This window comes from Sitophilus oryzae, unplaced genomic scaffold, assembly GCF_002938485.1.
Source record: "Sitophilus oryzae breed Bouriz unplaced genomic scaffold, Soryzae_2.0 scaffold_1604_pilon_pilon, whole genome shotgun sequence".
In the NCBI taxonomy this organism is placed as follows: Eukaryota; Metazoa; Arthropoda; class Insecta; order Coleoptera; family Curculionidae; genus Sitophilus; species Sitophilus oryzae.
In genome coordinates this window covers 920,127-938,989 of record NW_022146286.1, presented here as the reverse complement: position 1 = coordinate 938,989, position 18,863 = coordinate 920,127, and the positions used below count along the sequence as shown (strand labels likewise).

Genomic DNA, 18,863 nt, shown 5'->3' with positions numbered 1-18,863 from the left:
TTCAATTTGAGGTATAGCCCTTTCAACAGATCTTCTTTATAGGTATGTTACGATTAAAGTCCGATGTCCGGTTAATGTCGACATTACCCGTTAATCTCGAGAATAACACAAAACAAAACAACCAAGAACATAACCAAACCCAAACATTAACCTGTTAATGTCGACATTAACCGGACATCGCACTTTAATCGTAACATATATACCGAATGTATTTTGTACTCTTTGTAGTAAATGTTGAGGTGTACAAATTTCACTCTTACAAATGATGTCAAGTAATGCCCCCGCCCCTTAGTGGTCCAGGAACCTCGCTGGCCGTTATACTGTTCCACCATTTCCAATCCATCTTCTGGGGAAATGATTTGATTGTTTACATTATATTATTTATTATATATTTGTTTCTATTATTTTTTAATTATTTTAACAGAGCCGGACTTGAAATTAGTTTAAATAAATTGTGTTTAAATGCCCGAAACAAAAAAAGAATATTAAATGTGAAATATCATTGTACTCAGGTGACTGAATTCTTTCAAAACCAAAATAAAAATGCAGGTCCGTATTTTAAAAAAATAAGTTGGCTTATGTATCAGCTAATTTGAAAATCTAAAAATACTATCAGATATCTCTGATAAAGTGGCTATGAGAATATGCAATTAGTTTTTTGATTTTCCAAAAAGTAACCACAGGAAAAAATAAAATTATTTTCAAAAAAATCAGTTTTTCCCAACTAACTTTTTAAAACTTTTTTGATGGCATCTTGGTGAACATCCCAAGGCGGTAACTTTGCCTCAATTTAACCATCTAATGCTCGTACCCCGAATTTGTAGCATCCTCGTTGTGTCCAATATGACCTGATTTTGATTCCAAAAATACGTAGTAGTTCCACGGAATATTGAGACATCTTGTATATTTTTGAAAATAAATAATTTAAAAAAATATAATTTTAAGAATATTATATTCATTATCTCAATAAAAATATGTTCTTTTTCTACAATAATTTAAAAAGTATTCGTTTTATTGATCATATACAGGGTTGTTCACCACATACGACACGGAGTATTGTAGCTAAACGACTAGATTTTTACAAATTGTAAGTTTTGGGTTCGTTGAAGGACTATTAGAGCTACAATTTAAAAATATTTTTACAAGATACAGAGTGTCCCAAATAAATAAAAAATATCAAAGTTGTACTTTTTTAAATGGAACACCCTATATATTATTACATTTTAGTTTCTACGATTAAAATAAAGGTAAAATTTTATAAGGTTTATTACACTTAAACCTTACCGTTTTTGAAATATTTTCAATTTTGTGAAATTGCAGTATAAATTTTAAGGCTTCATTTCTCCGAGAGTATCAAAGTTTTAATACTAAATATTTACTGAAGTTTATTTATTGATCAGTTACTGTGTTGCAATAATAAAAACTTTACTACCTTATACAGAGCGTCTAAAAATTTATTTTAAATAATTACTAGCTTTAAACGGCAATAACTTGTTTAATTTAAATGGAACACCCTGTATATTTTATGAGAATCAGATGCACAATTTAATTGTCTATCAAATTGTATTACACCATTTTTTACCTATCTCTTCAAGTTTCCGTAGAAAATGCATTTTCTTGTAATTTAGAACTCATTTATCAATATACCCATGGAATACTGACATTTTAGATTATTTGTAGAGATGTACTAAATTTTTAAAGAGTACAGATACTAATATTGTCGATATAGTTCGTTTATTTCATTAAAAATTAAAAAAAACTGTTTAAATATTTGTTAAAGAGGACCAATTAATATGATTCCAGTATTCAAACTACATTAATTGACTGTTTGCGTTGGTTAATAATAATTGCTCCAAATAGTAAAAAACTGAATTATGTATGTATATTAGACAGTGTGGTAAAAAGTAACACCTTAAAAATGATATTTAATTTTTTGACAAATGCTTATTTATAACAATAGAGACGTTCATTTTCATAACTTATTATTATATTGATTTCTGATTCAAATCCACACTTATTTAGAATAATTTATTAACGAACACAATTAAGTATGTAGTTAATTAGTATTTGGGCGGAAATACTGGTGGTATATTTAATTAATGGTATACTCTTTTACAAAGATTTAAATAGTTTTCTTTTTGCGTATAAATGGGCTAGTAATATTATCGTTTTACTAAAAACGATAATATTACTAGCCTGTACATTTTGTATATTTGTTGTTTTAAAAACAATATAAAATGTCAATATTCCATGGGTATATTAATAAATGAGGTCTAAATTATAAGAAAATGCATTTTCTACGAAAACTTGAAGGGATAGGTAAGAAATTGTATAATACAATTTGATAGACAATTAAATTGTGCATCTGATTCTCACAAAATATACAGGGTGTTCTATTTAAATTAAATAAGTTATTGCCGTTTAAAGCTAGTAATTATTTAAAATAAATTTTTAGACACTCTGTATACAGTAGTATAATTTTTATTATTGCAACACAATAACTGATCGATAAATAAACTTCAGTAAATATTTAGTATTAAAAACTTTTATATCCTCGGAGAAATGAAGCCTTAAAATTTATACTGCAATTTTGCAAAATTGAAAATATCTCAAAAACGGTGAGGTTTAAGTGTAATAAACCCTAATCAAATTTATCTTTATTTTAATCGTAGAAACCAAAAATGTAATAATATACAGGGTGTTCTATTTAAAAAAATACAACTTTGATATTTTTTATTTATTTGGGACACTCTGGATCTTGTAAAAATATTTTTAAATTGTAGCTCTAATACTCCTTCAACGAACCCAAAACTTACAATTTGTAAAAATCTAATCGTTTAGCTACAATACTCCGTGTCGTATGTGGTGAACAACCCTGTATATTTTCAATAAATACTACAAATAACAGGTAATTTAATTTCGATTAACAACTAATATATTTCTGACTAGCGAGAGAATGGGCGAGTAAAATTTCGTCATGGGTTTGACACCATTCCAAAATCTCACGACTTGAAATTTGTGGAAAACTGTTAAACGTATTTATTAATGAGAAATATTAAGCAAATCGAAATGGGTATAGCATGCACGTATTTGAAAGGATAACATTCCAAAGAAGGTGGCAATGGCACAATGTCCAATATATTCTGAATTTATTTGCTATCGTAAACAATAATAAAACTTAGTAGTTTATAAAAACTGAACTGGGACATGATATACTCATTCAATAATAAATTGTATTGACTTTTGTAATCTTTGATTTAATCATTTAGTAATAATTATTTTATAATTAAACTTAATAAGATATTCACAAAACCTGCTAAAACTTCTAAAAAACTATAAAATCCTAAGTTTACTTATTTAGAATCACAGATATGAATCAAGATGAATTTTACTAAGTGAAGTCAACCATAAATCGATTTTTCGTATACGCGCCTTAATTTTATCTGTAACTGTAATTAACATACAGTATGTCCCCGGATTATCTTTACAAGAGGAAAAGCTTTTTTATTATTGAGAAAATGCATTTTTCAAAAATAATTTTGCTTAATCTAAAATGTTTAGTCTCGTTTATACTTTTCCAAATTTCCATACCATTTTAGAGAAAATTAAAAAAGCATGAAACTATGGTTGAATTTCCTAAAAGTCCTAAAAATCGAAGCGCGTGGTAATATAATTTCGTTTTTGTCATACGCTCCCAAAAACAGCTATTTTACGGACTCATTTCAGTCCGTAAAATGTTTCTTTTTCGGCCTAGGCCGTAAAGGTCGTCATGGCAACCTTTATGGACTAAAATGTCTAAATTCGTTATTTGGTTGTTTTATTTTGTCATTCGAAATTTGTCACAAAATCACATAAAATTATACATATATTTATAATTAAATTATTAAATACTAACAATATCAAAAGCTAAGTTATTTGTTTAAAGTAAGTACCTAGGTACCTATTTAAAAGAGGCTTTTAAATTAAAATATTCTTAAATTACAGTCACAAACATTCAAACCATCGTCAATTTGGTCGAAATATTCCATGCTGAGAGCAGTGTTAAGTGTTAAAGAAGATATTTATATTGACAAATTTCCAAAACTTATTGCTTTTTTGAAGAGGAATTCGGTTGGTTACGAGCCTAAAAAGTCTAAGGTTTTGTCCATAAAAGAGATCGGTGATTTTTTGGCCACGGCTAGTGATGAAACTTATTTACTTACTAAGGTAAGTTTGCGATAATGATTTTTAAAATATATAGATGGTTTCTTATTCCATTGTATTTGATTTTTAAATTATTAAATACTAACAATATCAAAAGCTAAGTTATTTGGAAAAATAAAAATGAAATGAACAATTTTGTGCATTTTGAAAACTTGCATCTGCAATCGAAACGACTCCTCCATTGGCAGGTAAATTTACTTTCTGATGAGGTGGAGTAAATGCGAACGATGATGTACTTGGTAATACATCCGTGGAAGTGGTCGCGATTTTCTTTTCCCCCATTAGCAGTTTGCAAACTTTCTTCTTTTTCTCAATAGATTCTTCTATGTAACCTTCGGCCACTGTGGACGACCTAAATAATTATTGTTGTTTAGAACAAGATCGGAAAATATTAAAATTTTTACCTCCAACCTCCTAGGCGTTTCAGCGATGTAAAATCCACATCTGCATCTGCAGCAAGAGTAGCAGAACTACGTCGGAAACAATGACCTGTATATTCGTTTGGGTTCGACAACTTTAAAAATGCTGCTACAATCGATGGCATCTTCCCAAATGAATGAATGCCGACTCGTTGCACGGTGCATTTTCCTTTACGATAAGAGATGAAGACATAATCATGTGGTACATTTTTTGGCCTAAGACAAGCATATTTTCTATACAACTCAACTGGATTGACAACGTTCCCTTCGTTCACCACCGGAAACACTCTTTTGATATTAGTTTTTGTATCCGCAAGGGTAACTAAAAGGCAGCTGTTGTCTTTTTCTATGATGTCTTGCACTCGTAGAGAGTACAATTCTTCTCTTCTACATGCTCACAAAGGCCAATGACAAGAGCTACCTAAAAATCAAATACAATGGAATAAGAAACCATCTATATATTTTAAAATCATTATCGCAAACTTACCTTAGTAAGTAAATAAGTTTCATCACTAGCCGTGGCCAAAAAATCACCGATCTCTTTTATGGACAAAACCTTAGACTTTTTAGGCTCGTAACCAACCGAATTCCTCTTCAAAAAAGCAATAAGTTTTGGAAATTTGTCAATATAAATATCTTCTTTAACACTTAACACTGCTCTCAGCATGGAATATTTCGACCAAATTGACGATGGTTTGAATGTTTGTGACTGTAATTTAAGAATATTTTAATTTAAAAGCCTCTTTTAAATAGGTACCTAGGTACTTACTTTTTCGTGGAAATAATTTAGCAATACATCTTCATTTACAACGAATACGCCATTTTTGTCTTTCCATTCATTAAAAACATCATATTCTTTCTGGTAAATGGCACGAGACTTCACAGGAAGTAAATCCAACACGATTTCTTTGGCCTTATTAGCAATATGTTCGGGATTTTGGAACATTTTAAAATTGTTGATGAATTTGTGTGATTTTGTGACAAATTTCGAATGACATGTCAAAATGCGATGAAATAAACAAACTCGTTACTAAGATATGAATTTATAAGCCAACTTTTTCAAACATTATAATTTCAAATATGGAAAATTTGCAAATATGCGTTCTAAAAAACTGTAAAAAGCGTATGACAAAAAATAGTGTATGTAACACGTACCTAAATTATGTTTTTTAGGACTCATCTACTATTTCGGACTCGGCTAACGCCTCGTCCGCAAACAGTAATGATTCGTCCTAAAAAACATCATTTTAGGTACTAGTTACATAAATAGCTATTTCATTCTTTGATAGATTGTTACTAAACTACTTTAACAAGAGACCATAGATAAAGGAAATAAATTTAGATTGGAATGCCCGTCAAAATTTTGGGTCGCGACCGTTGTACGCGATCTGGCGCTGCTATAGCGGTTGCTAAGAACAACCGCAAACAAAAACAGAAATAATTTTCTCTTGTCCATATCTCCTGTCAGAATCTTCAAAAATTATAAAATCTTTCAAAATCTAAACCGCTCTCATTGAAAAAATTGGCGCCGGGAGGCACGTATAGCCGCCCATACTAAAATATGTTAATCAATTATCTCAGAAACTGCAACTTTGACTGATTTTGATGATATTACAAATTTTGTTGCAAATATTATTCCTAATCTTAAATTGAAAACCGCGTTTCGCTAGCTACTGTAATTTTGGAGTTACGATTTTTTAAAAATTTTAACCCACTCCCATACCCCCTTACCAACCTCCCACCCCCACCAAAAACTAATGGCCAGATTCTCGGGTGCCACAGTATTTTTGTGCCAAATTTAGTTAAAATCGGTTTAGCGGTTTCTGAGTTATCGTGTTACAGATGGACAGACAGACAGACACCATGAAAATATTTTGTATTTAGGTCATTTATGATCCAAATAACTCATTTTGAGTGAGATTAAACAAACTTTTTTTTGCCGATTTTAATAGCCTACCATACCTGTTGGTATGGTCGGCTAAAAATTCCGAAAAGTGTTTAAAGCGTCCACTTTCAAAGTAATTATTGCTATCTTGTGAGTTTAATTTAAGTTTTATTTACTCAAACCCGTGATAATTGTGAAAAAATGGCATTAAAAACTTAAAAAGCTGTGCTGTAACTTAAAAAGCTGAACTGTGAACTGCAAAAAACATCGTGGATCGTGGTATAATGTCGGTTTCCAATGTTTCATAATAATATAGATACTTCATACACGTCCTTATATAAAATAAAGTTTCTTGTATGCAACACACTGTATTTTATTTATAAAATTAAAAGAAAATAATAATAAATTTGAATAAATAATATTTGGCGATATCATTCCGGAAAAAGCCGAACCGCTCCGAAATTTTCAAAAGCTTTGGGTCGCGACCGTTGCAAGAATAGCGCCAAATAGTGTTTACATTGTCCTTATGGGCACTTTCCAATCTAAACTTGTTTCATTTATCTATGCAAGAGACAAAGTATGACGTTAATCAACATTAATAATACCAATCTATCAAAGAATGAAATACTTTATTTTTTTTGCTAAAAACCATGATGATTTTTAGGAAAAAATCCAAAACTATATTTTCATGTTTTATTTTGGATTTTCTCTAAAACGGTATGGAAATTTGGAAAAGTATAAACGGGATTAACCATTTTAGAACAAGCAAGATTTTTTATTAACCTTATTAAGTAATGGTTATCAGGTAGTAATTGTTAATTTTGAAGTTTAACTTGATATAATGTCATTTTAACAGAACGTCAACGGTTTCTTGTAAACGTATCTGTTTTAAAAAAGTAAAGTGTTCTCGAAGAGTTGAATTTAAATATTTTAAATAGTTTTTTTTCTTTATTCTTTGTATTTTTTTTGCTTCCGACGACGGAAAAAGATAAACTTTCCGAAACGTTCAGCATTTTTTTCTTTGTTAGGCAAATTTGTATAACTGTATAACTTCTGACAAGCAGTGTCCCTTTAGGTTTAACGCAGAAGTGTTTACAAAAAATAATTATTTTATTGTGTAGATTTTCTTGCAGTGCAGTGGCGAAATACCCATAAAGGATTTTTTTGGAGAGATGAATCCGCCACATAGGTATAGACATTTTTTACTGTATAATAATATCACGACCTTGTAAATTACTGAAATAGGGGGTCGTGAAACACTTTTTTTTAACAAAAAACATTCTATATAAGTTTGGGAAACACTGGTTTACCACATTCAAAGGGACAGATAATTTTACATTAAAAATACGATATCCATCAATATCGTTACTCTTTAAAAACAAAAGTGTGAGAACGACATCACATTTGAATACAAAGTGTGAGACGTAACTGCATATTAAACCAATTATGAAATACACAATAGCACAAAACAATTATCGACACTTTCTTCATATAATAAACAAGACAAACGATGCATTTGACTCAAATACTGCAACGTAATACCTGTTTTTTTTAATATTTGGTAAAATTTAATAGCCTTTTGAAGCAATTTAAACAGCGATACCATCACCTCCGATGTCTTCGGCCAGTTGAAGGGGCAAGAACAAGAAGTACCGCGGCTGTGTGTGTAGTAGTACGTTCTTTGACTTTCGCTAAGGACGTCGATGCGCTTATGAATATCTACTGGACACGGTTACTAGTCCGCGCTTATTACGCTAATTTAAAAGTGAATGAAGCAATCTCTTAATTTTTTTTATTTTTCTTTGTTACCGATTTAAATTTCTATGTGCAGTGAGTGTTAAGGAAACTTACAGGATATGATATGAACTTGGATTTATAGCTGGTAAGAAACAGAACATTTCGTTTTTAAATAATAGATAAAAAATATAATTTAAAATAGATATTTACGTTAGGGTTGCCAACTTTCAAAATAAAAAATAGAGGACGAGAGGGTAAAAAAGCACCGCAGACGAACCATTTTATGATACCTCACTGGAGTGTTGTTAAAAATTTACCCCAAAAGTTATGTAAATGTTATGCGGTTGGTGGTCTTTCTTACTTTCTTAAAAATATTTATACTCAAACTTGTTTAAATTATACAAACGATTTTCTACAAATCTTTTTACTTCAAAACATAAGCTAACAGTCATCATCATCATCATCATCATCATCATCATCATCATCATCATCATCATCATCATCATCATCATCATCATCATCATCATCATCTTTTTCAGCTTATTCAACCATTTCCAATTATTGTGTAGCTTCCCGCACATACTCTCTTTGTAGTTGGGCCCATTGTTTATTATTGTTGGCTATGCGGGCCCAAGTTGTCCCTGCTAATTTCCTAATATCATGGTCCCATCTCAGGTTCGGTCTTCCTCTAGGTTTCTTAATTCCTCGTGGGTACCATGCTGTAATTTTTGTGGTCCATCTGTTGTCCGTTCTTCTTGCCAGGTGTCCTGCCCATTGCCATTTAGGGATTTGACTCTGTGGATGACATCTATTACCTGGGTCTTTTGTCGTATCCACTCTATTCTTTTACGGTTTCTCTTGGTTATGGTCAGCATATTTCGTTCCATTGAGCGTTGTGCGACCTGCAGTTTCCTTATGATGTCCGTTTTAAATGTCCAGGTTTCGCACGCACAGGTCATGACGGGTAGTACACATTGTATTTGTACTATATTTGACTAAGAGTGGGTCCCATGGGACCCTCCACTGCGGCCGCGAGGGCCTATTGTACAGAATAGGCCCTCGGTAGTACACATTGGTCGAATGTTTTCTTCTTTAGACAGAGTGGCACTAATCAATTCAGACAGAGTGGCATGTTTCTTCCATAAGTACTCCATGCTAACTTAATTCTTCTGTTGATTTCTGGTAGTAGAGATCCCGAGCTGTGTATTAGCTGTCTTAAATATTATCTTCTTTTACTATTTCCAATGTTGTGTTATTTACTAGAATGCCTTTTCTTTCCACTAGTTCGGTGTACGTTACTTTAGTTTTTGCTAAATTCATTTTGAGACCCGCTTTATTGCTGGCTGTATTTAGTTCATTAATTTGTGCTTGTAGTTCTTCAGGACTATTGGTAATTAGGACTATATCATCAGCGAATCTTAGATGGTTAAGATGTTCTCCATCTAATTTTAATCCTTTGTTGGTCCAGTCCAGTTGACGGAATTTCTTTTAATATTCCTGTAAACAGCTTTGGGGATATCGCGTCTCGTCTTACTCCTTTTCCAGTTGGGAAGTTAACAGCCAGTAAACATAAAAAATCTAAACATACATCACTTCCACAAATACTTAATTTCTGTATTAACGAGTGAGCGTAGCGAAAGACACATTGTTGCTAAATTAAGAATTTTATTAAGCATTTTGGCGATAGATATTTTTTATAATTTGAGTTTGGTGTGTCAAACCGAAGACTTTTTCAATACGTGAGAAAAAAGAGGACAGTGCCATCAAAAAGAGGACTATCCTCTGGAATAGGCGACGGTTGGCAACCTTAATTTACGTTAATAGTCGGGTAAACTAACTTAACTACTGAAAATCTGATTCCTCAAATTATGGAGAAACCTAACGAGGTTACAAATGCAAAAAAATCATAAGTACAGGGTGGCCCATTTTGGTTGTTTCTATACGGTATCTAGGAAACCGTGAGAAATATTCAAATTTTTATAGTGCAGTCTCGGACATTTTTTTCGAAAAAAGTCTGACCACACGCCACTGCAATCTACACAGAAAAGTGCCTTCTTTAAAATGTTTAATTCATTTTTGCGTTGTTGCTGAAATAAACATACCAGGTATCGAACATTTTCAAAAAGTCCAAAATTTGAGAATCCCCTTGTAGCTTCGAAAGCGATCAAGATACCCAAGATCCGTTTGCGCCATTGTGCTTTTTTCAAAAACTGAACGCGAGACCGCACTATGAAAATTTGAATACTTCTTACGGTTTCCTAGATATCCTATATAGAAACAACCAAAATGGTCCACCCTGTACAAGTCCAAAAATAGTATATTGTTTTATTAGGAGTAAAAATGATACTTTCTGTGGTGAGGCTGTACGTTTGACATTGTACGTTGAATTTGACACTTTATGACAGTTTAATAATATACAGGGTGGTCCGAATTTTATTCCGGAAACTTCGGCAGCATATTCTGCAGATAAAAATAAGCAAAAAAGTTACACGTATAAATGTAGTATGTCCTAAAATGCTTAGTTTCGGAGATACAGGGTGTAGAAGTTTTTATTTCGATTTTTACGAAATAATTTCTGAAGTAACGTCAATATTTGGATGAAAATTGGTGTCTGGGATTTTTTTGACATGAGAAATTTGATTTTGATGTCAATATGACTCCTACTAGTAGAGGGCGCCACCTACGTGTGTTTTAACTGTTTTGAAGCGTAATAACTTAAAAATATACATTTAATAAAAAGGTCTTTTTGAAAAAGGTCTCTTGGTAAAAAGTAAAAACCGCTACGAGTAATGGTTTTCGAGATATTCGGAATAGAAATTATCAATACCTGTCATCATTGACATAAATTAAACATGTTGACTGAATAGTTATTAGACTCAAATCATAAATTTGAAATGTTTTTGTGTCAAATGTTCAACAGAAACTATTTTATCATAATTTTTTTGCAGAAAAAATTATGATTAATTTAAAAAAATAAAAATTTCTTAAATTTATTATTTCAGAGAAATAACTATCTACTCAACGTGTATGATGAACGGTTCCTCGTAGCGATTTTTACAAAGAGATATTTTTTACGTAAAAAATCACAGAGATGTATATTTTTTCGCTCGGTAGTTTTATACAGGTAGGGATAAAAAGTTATTATGCTTTAAAACAGTAACAGTACTAGTATAGGAGTCATATTGACATCAAAATCAAATGTCTCATGTGAAAAAAATCACAGGCACCAATTTTGTCCAAATATTGATGTTACTTTAGAAATTATTTCGAAAAAATGGAAATAACAATGAAACTTCTACACCCTGTATCTCCGAAGCTAAGCATTTTAGGACATACATTTACACGAACTTTTTTACTTATTTTTATCTGCAGAATATGTTGCCGAAGTTTCCGGAATACAGTTCGGACTACCCTGTATATTAATAATATCTTTTATGCTTAGGCGTAAAAGTGCTTTACTTTTATGCCTAGGCGTTAAAATCACTTTTTTATATTGTCAATCACGTCGTAAAAACTAATACTTTTGTGACGTTTGAAAAAAAATGTAATTTAATGTCAAAGTCGATGTACTACGAAAAAGTAAATAATAAATGAAAGTAGGTTTCAAAAATGTTACCTAAATGTAAACTTGATCTTTCAATGTTGCTTTCTCTTATATAATTTAGTAAAATATTTATTTTCGTCGTAAAAGTTGCATAAAGTGACGAGATTTTGAATGAACCAATGCCGGACGTAGGCGTATACATACAGGGTGTCCCAGAAATAAGTGCAGATATTTTAAGGGATGGTTAGATCTGGTCAAAAGAAACATCTTTTCTTTTTAGCATTTTTAAAATAAATTGAAAATAACCGAGTTATTTAACTTTGAAATTTAAAAAAAATAATGGCAACATTATTTGGTAGTCAAAAGAAGTATATGCTATAATTAGTGAAATCTGAAATCTCTGGAATGAGTTGTTGTGTATTGTTCATCTACGGTTTATATTTGTCTGATTTTGTCAATGTTCCGAATAGTGAATTCCGATAAACATGTTGGTATTTTCTTTTATGTCATCTCAGTATGAATAATATGGTGAATGATTTTATTAAATTTAGTTCTAAATAAAGTTATTTTGCGGTATAACCGTAATTTTCGTAAACCTCGTAAGAATAATTTTACACAGTTTGGTTCTCATGGAAAAGGTCCAACCTAACCTAACCTTACTAAAGAAACAAAATATTTAAAAGAATTTTTAGCCGACCATACCAACAGCCCCAACAGGTAGGTATAGGCTATTAAGATCGGCAAAAAAAACTTTTTTTAATATCACTTAAAATGAGTTATTTGGGTCATAAATGAACTAAATACAAAATATTTTCATGGTGTCTGTCTGTCTGTCCGTCTGTCTGTAACACGATAACTCAAAAACCAATTTTAATCAAATGGTATGGATATGGGAGGGGGTTAAAAATTTAAAAAATCGTAACTCCAAAGTTACAGTAGCTAGCGAAATGCGGTTTTCAATTTAAGATTAGGAATAATATTTGAAACAAAATTTGTAATAACATCAAAATCAGCTAAAGTCGCAGTTTTTGAGATAATTGAAACTAAAAGAACTGCCTACCAACTTTTTATTAACATAATTTAGTATGGGCGGCTATACGTGCCTCCCGGCGCCATTTTTTTTTATTGAAACTACTCCGTAATATGGCAATGTTGACCTCGCGAAAATTATCATTGATTGTCATTTAAACTCGACTTTGACGCCATTTTTTCGATCATACGGTATATTTATCGAACTATTAGCATAATCTACATATATGATGAAAACATAATCAAACGTTCGTTCACTGTTGTATATACTAGTAAACTCGTATAAACTGATTTGGTGCACTGTGCTAAAGTAGAATCATTTTTCATCTAGTAATGATCAAGTTTTACCAATCCAGCTACCATAGTTGTTAGTATAAAACAAGCATTCAAATTCAAGGTGATATAAATGTTTTATTATTTTGCGGTTAAAGTGATTTTTTATTTTCAATCATTTTATAAGCGAAAGCACTGACTCGAAAAAATACAATACCAGTATGATTTCACTTGTCACCTCGAAGAAATTTTCAATGTTTCTTATACAGAATTTATAAATTTCACGACACAAACATTTACATTTTTAGAGGTTTCTTCAAATTTTTAAATATTATGTCAAAATCACACTTTTCTTAAATATTATTGTTGAACAACACACATACTCAGTTAGATATACACTAGCGTGTACCCGCGACTTCGTTCGCGTCGAATTAATCATTTGTAATGGTGATAAAGCAAAGCAAGAATTTCCATTAACATACAAACTGGATACATTTTTTTCACATTTATGTCAGCATGAGAAAAAACAATATGGTATGGCGATTGTTAGCGCGCCACTGTGTATACATTCCCTTTGACATGTCCACAAGTAGTCGCTCTCATACTTTGGGATAGAGAGTAACTATGCGCCTTGTCTTGATATGGTATTATATTACATTATAATATAAAAGCGATATTATTATATAACTTGGTAATATTTGAGGGGTAGTTTCATCTCGTTGGAATTTGACTTTCGAAAAATCCGTTTGCCAAAAATAAGCTTTTTACGTCAAGCAGTTTAAACAGAATCGTGATGTTCACCTGTATGATTTTTTAAAAAATTTCAAAATATGTAAAAAAACAAAATAAATTATGCGTGTCCAAGCGTTTTCCCGAAAGACTAACCGTTTTTTAAATAACAAATACCTATTGTAATATTTGAGGGGCGTTTTCACCCTCTTGGAATTTGAGATTCGAGAAACCCCTCCTTATCGAACCTCTACACCCCACAGTCAATCCGTTTGCCAAAAATCAGCTTTAAACGTCAAGCAGTTTAAGCAGAATCTTGATTACTCAATGTGTTGTGAACATACATTTAATATGGTTATATGTATATGTATATTCGACAAATTGTATAAAATATTATTTTTACCCTTATTCTACGGCTATGCCTAAAGAATTTAAGGTACGAAAAATACCATCAACATTATTATTCTTCTCAGAAAGATGGGTGATGCAAATAAACAGAACCATTACCTTAAGATGAAATTTGGAAGAAATAGTCATAAATAGTTGCATCATTTTTAGTTTTCCTTTGTAATTCGTTTACTTTCAGACGCGATGTCTGGTTTCTATTTACTTAAGAAATGGTCATGTTTGTCCCTTTGCAAACCTACCTGAAAATATTATTAAGAAATAGTAGGTACGCCCGTGGATTTTCGGAGAGGGCATTCTCATAAAAGCACGGTCACAGAAGGGACCGGGGACATTCATAAAAATTTTTCATAGACGTAATACTGCTAAATTTATATTTTGTATTAAAAGTTTAAAAATAAAAAGTAATAACAACTTAGTAAGAATTTAATTATAAAAAAATAAAGAATAACATTCCCAACAAGTGCGTTTTCACCCTCTTGGAATTTGAGATTCGAGAAACCCCTCCTTATCGAACCTCTACACCCCACAGTCAATCCGTTTGCCAAAAATCAGCTTTAAACGTCAAGCAGTTTAAGCAGAATCTTGATTACTCAATGATCATATTTTATGAAACGCCTTGTATAAATTTTTAAAAAATCTTAAAATATGTAAAACAACAAAATAAAATATACGTGTTTAAGCGTTTTTTTCGGAAACTTGACCGTTTTTTAAATAAAAATATTGTAATATTTGAGGGGTCGTTTCACCCCCTTGGAACTGGAATTTCAAAAAAATCCCTTCTTATGTCCCTTCTTCCCTAGAATCAACCTGTTTGAGTGGTTTGAGCAGGATCGCGTGATTAATCAGTGAGTCAGTCACTTAAGGATTTTATATATTAGTATAGATTACGTTGGTTATTCACGTTGTGAAAATTGAAAAATATATCTTTTTAATGGTTTTAAATACCGTATGATCGTAAAAAACGGTGTTTATGTCGTTGTTTATAACAACGGATTAATAAACCTATATATTTTCCTTAACCACCTGCTGAATTTAATGGCAGATTGAATAAGTATGATTTAATACATAAATTGCTCTTTACCGGTAATTTATAAGTGATATTTACCAGTCGAACGAAAAAATTAACTGTATTACTCATTTATCATTTAAACTTTAAGATCACTTTAATTTACTTTCAGAATTTATTTATAACAAAAAGTTATAATTTATACTTTAAAAATGTACATTTTTAAACTTTATATTTATTTTAATTTTAAATAAGTATTATTTTTGGGATTTTTCTACTCTGGATCGAATGACATTTCATATGTCAACTTTTGGCATTTTCGCATATGGTTTATTTGAAATTGTAACATGTAGTTCTTAACTACAATTTATCGAAATACCAAGTGTGTGATATCAAATTATTCGTAAAAAACTCTTTTTCTAAATATGCTAATGAGCCACCCTCATTCCATTTGAAAAAATTAAGATATGATTAAAAATTTGATTTGGGCATCTTTTAACCGGCCAGAACAAGACACGAAAAACATTAAGGTGCATATTCATTATCCGAACGAACGAACGAACGAATGAAAGTGCGGTATATTTAAGGTGCGTATTCATTATCCGCACGAACGAACGAATGTTCGCTAGTGGTATGGACGGGGACCGCACGATAGGACCGCACGAGAAGACCGGAGGCATTTGTTGGCGAACGCCTTTGATGTACCGACTCGAAACGGATGGTCGAGCGAGCGAACGAACGAACGGCCGCATGCGTTCGGTCCCCGTCTAAAGGTGCGTATTCATTATCCGAACGAACGAACGAACGAACGAACGAACGAACGAATGAAAGTGCGGTATATTTAGACGGGGACCGAACGCATGCGGCCGTTCGTTCGTTCGTTCGCTCGACCATCCGTTTCGAGTCGGTACATCAAAGGCGTTCGCCAACAAATGCCTCCGGTCTTCTCGTGCGGTCCCCGTCCATACCACTAGCGAACATTCGTTCGTTCGTTCGTGCGTATAATCAATACGCACCTTTAGACGATCAAATTTATGTATTTTTCCAAGGCTCCTTGATTAAAAATTAGTGTTTTCAACACCGTCAAGGCATTCTAGATTTAAATTTAAAATAGAACCAACAAAAATGTCAAAAGTTGACATATGGTATGTCATTCTATTTAGAGTGTCATTTTCTATCCAATAAAGTAAAAATATACCGTGGGTGCTATTTACAAATCAAAATTTGCAGTAATTTCCGGTGAAATAAGAAGTGACCAAAACAATTGAATATGTCAATCAATCTTAATTTATGTTATATTCCAACATACCAATTCTCGTTTTTTTTATCTGAAAAAATAAGATAGGGGTAAGCTACTTTTGAGACGCACCCGGTATACATTTTTTGGCGGGCACTTTTTTGCTACAAAAGTTTTAAATTTTTTTTTCTCAAAAACAGGTAATCTCAGATATAGAGTCCTTAATATCAAAATTCATAAAATTTTGCAGAGAATTTAAATATGTAATAAAAAATGGGGGTGCCCATTTAAAATAAGAAAGTTGCTGTCGACTTCCGGTATATCCGGAATTGAAAATATTTTTAATCGATAGATCCTATTGTAAAACAATTATGTGCAAAAAATCTTCGATCTAAATATTGTAGTTCTTTATAAACTTCTAATGCACGTAACATTAGTTTATTTAAGCTTATGATCTCAATTGTAAACAATTTCCCTTCGTACTGTACCATTCTAAAACCCACTCTTATCTACTAACATAGTAAACATAAATAAAATAAAGTCGGGTTAGTTAGACCAGCAAAATAAAACATTAATTCACCACAATACAACAAAAAACTATACTTTTGCACTGGACGCGCGTTTCGCTAACCGTGTTAGCCTCATCAGCAGATGATTAAAACTAAACTAATATCACTTCACAGTTCACAGTTAGGCTGTACAAAATTAGTCAAGTCAAAACATTTCGACACGCTAAAATTTTTGTCAAATTTTATAATTTATAACTTGTTTTATTTTTAATACGATTTTTATTATTTTTTCGAGGGGTGTCTCACTATTGGAATTACATGTACATTTTCTTGGCAGTCATTGGCAATCTGGCGGCAGTCGCCTATAAAAATTATATGGCAGTCATAGGCAGTCTTCTTTGCAGTCATGTACATTTTTTACCCAAGTTGTAACCCCTCGTATTTTTTTATCAGTTTGTAGATCGATTTACTGTAAGTATCTTTATTATTATAATAATTCACATTTGTTTCCAAAAATATCATGGAAATTGGAGGAAAAACAAAAAAGTCATAGAACATCAAACTCGACAAAGAATTAGGGTTGTGGAATTATTTGCCGTGGAGCGTACTAATCCTTGGTTTGTTGGAATAATTCACCCTGATTGATTCATCTACACACAGTACAACCGCCTTTTCAATGTAATTGTTCACAAAACAATTAAGTATTATGACAAGGCATAAATTTCGATATTAATTACTAACTTTTCTGTTTGATTACAAAGACTTTTATTAATCAGAATCGATAATAGTAAACAAACAGTTTTTCTATTCACTTTAGAATTATCTTAAGCCGGACTCAGACGACTCGTATACTTGGCAAACATTTGTTATTGGGATATACAGGGTCCGGCAATAGTGCGTCGGGCATATGTAGCTCCTAGAATAAAAAACTTTTGTTTAAGTGCAAACCTAAAGTATGAATAAAGTATGTATTTCCGGCAAATATTTTAACTTCTATAGGGTGGCTCAAAGAAGTGTGAGTGGATCTGGATGATTTTTTTTAAATAGAACACTCTGTATATTATTGCATTTTTAGCTTCCTTTCAGATCACGTTACATAATCCTAAGATATGAGTAAATCTATTTCGATAATTTCAGAAATATTAAAAAATAAATCAAAAATATATGTATATTGAAAATACCAGAACTGATCTGAAATCAAAACTATATTAGATATTTACTTTAGATGGTCTGTTCTTACTTTGCTATAAATATGGTAATGGTAAATTTTTCTTCGTTTTTTTTTAAATGGAACACCTTGTATATTATTTTTTTATTTGATGGAGAATTAACAAAAGAACATTTTTTGTATTTAAAGTATTTCAACTGTAATTTTAAAGTATTTCAAAATTTTTAATAGTTTTCCGGATACACGCAGTATTATTTCATATGGCGGTTTCAATGATATGCAAGAGAAAAATCTGGTGGTTTTGATAAAAATTTACTGTGGAAAATGCCATATGAAATACAAAACCGGGAATATCTGCGATAGCGTTAAAAATTTTGAAATACTCTAAACGCAAAAAATGTTCATTTTTTAATTCTCCATCTATTGAAAAAATAATATACAGGGTGTTCCATTAAAAAAAAAACAAAGAAAAAATATTTTATATTTTAGAAAATTTGGCGTAGAATTTTGAATATCCTGTATGATTTACGATTTCCATATTTATAGCAATGGAAGTACAGACTATCTAAGGTAAATATCTAATATAGTTTTGATTTCAGGACAGTTCTTGTATTATTAATAATTTTTTTAAGAAAGGCTGAAAAATATATAATTTTGATTTATTTACTAATATCTCTGAAATTATCGAAATATATTTACTCATGTCTTAGGATTAC

At 31.4% G+C, this 18,863-nt stretch overlaps 2 protein-coding genes across 2 annotated transcripts in view; one reads left to right on the top strand and one right to left on the bottom strand.

Moving 5' to 3' along the window:
* The window catches only part of LOC115879988 (flotillin-2), a 398,348-nt gene that overhangs the window by 115,405 nt on the left and 264,080 nt on the right, over nucleotides 1-18,863 (bottom strand). The gene's annotated exons all lie outside the window — the stretch shown is intronic.
* The window catches only part of LOC115879979 (glucose dehydrogenase [FAD, quinone]), a 52,242-nt gene continuing 41,472 nt past the window's right edge, over nucleotides 8,094-18,863 (top strand). The window contains exon 1 of the mRNA XM_030897052.1: nucleotides 8,094-8,389. The gene's annotated coding sequence lies outside the window, so the exon portion shown is untranslated. The remainder of the gene's footprint in view (nucleotides 8,390-18,863) is intronic.